A 4,796-nucleotide genomic window follows, 5' to 3' on the forward strand; every position below is an offset into this window, starting at 1 on the left:
TGAATGGTTTCACGGTCTTTTATTTCTTTGATGTGGATGATTCTGGCAAGAAGGGTGGTGGAGGTTGGGAAAGCTGGTGTGTGGCTCTTTGGGGGCCAGGACCTAGGTATTCCAAAGTGTCACCTCCCATTGTTCAGCGTCTGCTTGCCACGCTCAGAACTTCTGGGTGACACTTCATGTTCCTGTAATCCCAGCACTCAAATGAAGCAGGAGGACCATGAGTTTGAGGCCAACCTGAGCTACATAGTGAGACGTCTCAAAAAGCAGGAGAAACCAGCCTCTTCATTTTTCTCCCCCTGTGCCCCCCCCCCCACAAAGGAGTTGTATGGTAAGCTCCTAAAGAAATCACCACATTTAATTATTTCTTAGAAGTTCTACTTCCAAATACCTAGGTAATTTTAGGAGGCAATTGAGTTCATAGCCAGTCTGCCAAATTAACAGTTTGTCCCATATGCTCACAGGAATACCATTCTGGGTGTTGGAACTTGAAATTTAAGAGAAAAAAGGAGCCGGGCACTGATAGTTCATACCTGTTATTCTAGCTACTCAAGAGGCTGAGGATCATGATTCATAGCCAACCCAGGCAAGAAAGTCCATGAGACTCTTACCTCAAATAAACTACTCAGAAAAACCGTAAGTGGCATTGTGTGGTTCGAGTGGTAGAGCACTAGCCTTGAGCAAAAGAAGCTCAGCGATAGTGCCCAGGCCCTGAGTTCAAGCCCTAGGAGTGGAGGAAAATAAAGGGCTGAAAATAAGCAGGCCACTAACCACCCCAACCAGGTCCCCCCTCCCCCAAAGCAACACTTTGTTTCCAACACAAGCAAATACTTTCCCTAGATTGAGGTTTGACTATGAAGTATCCTCTCTAAGCTCCTGTACTGAAGGCTTGGTCCCCAGCTGATGGAACTATTTTGGAACTCACTAAAGGTGAGTTCATTAGTGTGCTTCAGCCTCCATCAAATTTAACTCACCAAAGATGAGTTATTAGTCCACCAATTCATTCATGATATAGTTTTGTGTTCCCTTCAGAAACCAGACTTGAACACACAATAAATATTTTTCACATATTTTCACAGGAGGGACAGCTAACTAAAGTTTTAACAGAAACTTTCTACCCATACTGTAAATACTGGAAGTTTCCATCCCTACTCCTGCATATCCAAAAGACTGAAAAACACCCAGTTTATAGCTGGATAAGAAGCTTTAACCCCTGAGGAAGTTATTTGAAGATGAATTGAATCAGAGCTCGTACTGCAACCCAGGTCCACCAAGGTAAGGAGTAAAGAGCTTTGAAGTTAAGATCTTGTCACAATTACATTGACTTCGAGGACTCAAGCCTTCAGTTTCTTTGTTTCTCCCTTTCATCAAGGCCCATGTTGCTCATTTTACCTATGGTAGTGGCTCCCATGATAGAGGACCTGTGTGCCACCTGCAGTACAGAGAGGTAGCTCCTGGGCTGTGCAGTGCCTCCTGGTATCACCTAGCACTGGCACTCTTAAGATGCACATTGAAGAAGAATCGGGCCATCCTTCAACTTCTGTGAGGCTTAGCAGGTCTGCTTCCTAAGAGCACCAGGGCTTGTGGACTTTACCTCCCAAATGATCTATTCTCTGAAGAGGCTGCCTTTATATTGAAGGTCCTGCAGACTGCTTGATCTCAGTTAGCAAGGACATGATGATTAAGAGAGATTATTGTAGATTTTGAACCAAAATTATCTGGGGTGATCTTAAGCCATTGAACAGTTAGTTGCCTTATGTATCTGACCAAATATTGTGACTATTGGATTTTTCTGTGAATGTATGATTAGGCTTAGCAAATGTTCAGCCTCCACCAACACTAAAGCTAAGAATGCTGCAAGCTGACATCTAACACCTGGAGGAGAGAGTTCTCTACTAAGTGTATTGCTTTATGGCTTTCTTTTTCCTGTGACTAAAAGTTCATGTAACTAATTTCTTCCATGGTGGACCTTGACATTCAGGTAACTTGAGTCCCTGTCTTCATATTTGTTTCAGAATGGTCTTTCCTTTAAAGCAGAGTCATTATTTAAAGTCAGTCATCCCTAATGAGCTGCCTTCTGTCTTGATCCAGACCTCTATCATCTCTTCCCCCAACACAGCAGCAGTCAATGGCCTCCCAGCTGCCTTGACCTCTACCCTTCTGTCTAGCTCATTCTCTACATGGCAGCCCAAGCAAACTGAAGTGAACACAGCTGTTCTGCTCAAAACATCCCCTTTCCCATGGTTAGCACAGAAGGAAATCCAGCCATTGGACAGGGTTTGGCCTCCTTCCCCTCTAGCCATATCTTGAACCCTCTCACCCTCTTCAAGCTCTAGGCTGGCTACTCTCCTCCACTTTCTCTTTTGCCTCCTACTCTGCCCCAGTCTGAGTTGGCATTTAAACACATAGGCCTGGGGAAAGCAAAAGTCAGTTTGTTAACAGGAAGTAAAAGGGAACCAAAAAGGAGGTAGAGAGCTTGGTGGTGAGGAAGGAGGCCCTGCAAAGACTTCTGAGAGGAGAGGGCATTCAAGCTAAGCCCTCAGATATAGACAGGGTTTTGACTGACAGTCGGCTATGAGGGAAATAGGGAAGGGAGTATGGTGCCATCTCAGGAGTCATCTATTTGGGCTTGAGTAGAGGACATGTGTCGGGGGAGGTGGACTGGGCCTGGGAGATGGGGCCTGGTGTGCCAGGAGAATAGAAACCCCAAACAGGGGCTGGGGATATAGCCTAGTGGCAAGAGTGCCTGCCTCGGATACACGAGGCCCTAGGTTCGATTCCCCAGCACCACATATACAGAAAACGGCCAGAAGTGGCGCTGTGGCTCAAGTGGCAGAGTGCTAGCCTTGAGCGGGAAGAAGCCAGGGACAGTGCTCAGGCCCAGAGTCCAAGGCCCAGGACTGGCAAAAAAAAAAAAAAAAAAAGAAACCCCAAACACACAGCCCAGACTGTATGGACACAGGCAACTCCTTCACCTATCACAAGGCCATCTGCTTCTTCATTGGACTCACACTCCCCATCTCACAGAGAGTCAGACCCTTATACCTGAAGTAGTGTCTAGGCCAGGCTTCCAGGTATTAGACACCCTGCTGGGTTACGGCAATGAGCAAGCAGAGACTTTAGCCCAGGGTCCTGGTATAACCACAAAAGAGTCAAGTCATAATTCCCACATCAAACAGCTTGAGATCCCACGCAAGCCTTGCCCTCTTTGGTCCCGATATTCCCTGTCAAGAGGGAGGAGAAACAACCCCAGGCATCTACTGGGAACCAGAAGATGCCTGTCAGACATGTCTGCAGATTCCTGTTTTATATTTAAGATATACATACTTTTGGGTTTTGGTCAGGGTGGCACATATTTGTAATTCCAGCACTCAGGAGGCTGAGGGATTTTTTGGCCAGTCCTGGGGCTTGAACTCAGGACCTGAGCACTATCCCTGGCTTCTTTTTGCTCAAGGCTAGCATGCTACCACTTGAGCCACAATACCACTTCTGACTTTTTCTGTTTATGTGGTGCTGAAGAATCCAGGGCTTCATGCATGCTAGGTAAACAAACACTCTACCACTAGATCTACCTTGACTTTGTTTTGTTTTGTGCTGGTACTAGGGCTTGAACTCGGGGCCTAAGTGCTGTTCCGAGCTTTATCTCACCCTCCCATTTAGCCACAGCTCCACTTAGGGATTTTTGGTAATCTATTAGCAATCAGTCTTCAAGCAAAAGAGCTCAGGTACAGTGCCTAGGCCACAAGTTCAAGTCCCAGTACTGGTGGAAAAAAAAAGGCTGGGACATGATAGTACATGCCTGTAATCCCAGCAGCTGGGAAAGGCAGAAGGGTTACAAGTTCAAGGCTAGTCTAGGCAAGGTATGTCTATATCATCTATATTTATATATCATCTATATCCATATCTGCATATATAGTGAGATTCTGTGTCAGAAGAACAACTGAATAAATAGTTTCAAGTTCCAAATGAATGATTTTACATTAATTTCATGTTATGGTAAGTGCACAAAAATATACAATTTACCATTTAATGCATTTCTAAGTGTATAATTTTGGTGTATTAAGCAAATTCTCACCTCATCTCCAGAACTTTTTTTTTCAAGTTTTTATTATCAAACTGATGTACAGAGAGGTTACAGTTTCATACGTTAGGCGTTGGATATTTTTTGCCAGTCCTGGGGCTTGGACTCAGGGCCTGAGCACTGTCCCTGGCTTCTTTTTGCTCAAGGCTAGCACTCTGCCACTTGAGCCACAGCGCCGCTTCTGGCCATTTTTTGTATATGTGGTGCTGGGGAATCGAACCCAGGGCCTCATGTATATGAGGCAGGCACTCTTGCCACTAGGCCATATCCCCAGCCCCGTCTAGAACATTTCATCTTCCCAAACCGAACTCTGTACATAGTACACAATGTCTCTTTATTCTCCCCACCTGCAGCCCTGGCAAAGCAATTTTCTTTCTGGCTCTAGGAATTTGACTGTTGTAGGAACCGCATGTAAGTGGAATGAGATAGAATTTGTCTTTTTAGTTTTTTGTCAGTCATAGGGCTTGAACTCAGGGCTTAGGTGCTGTCCCTGAGGTATTTTGCTCAAGGCTAGCGTTCTACCACTTTAAGCCACAGCACCACTTCTGTTTTTGAGTGGTTAATTGGAGATAAGAGTCTCACAGGGACTTTTCTGCCTGGACTGGCTTCAAACTGTGATCTCAGATCTCAGCTTCCTGAATAGCTAGGATTGTAGGCATGAACCATTGATGCCCAGCAGAATTTGTCTTTTTGTATCTGACTTATTGCACTCAGAAAT

This window comes from Perognathus longimembris, chromosome 10, assembly GCF_023159225.1.
Source record: "Perognathus longimembris pacificus isolate PPM17 chromosome 10, ASM2315922v1, whole genome shotgun sequence".
NCBI lineage: Eukaryota > Metazoa > Chordata > Mammalia > Rodentia > Heteromyidae > Perognathus > Perognathus longimembris.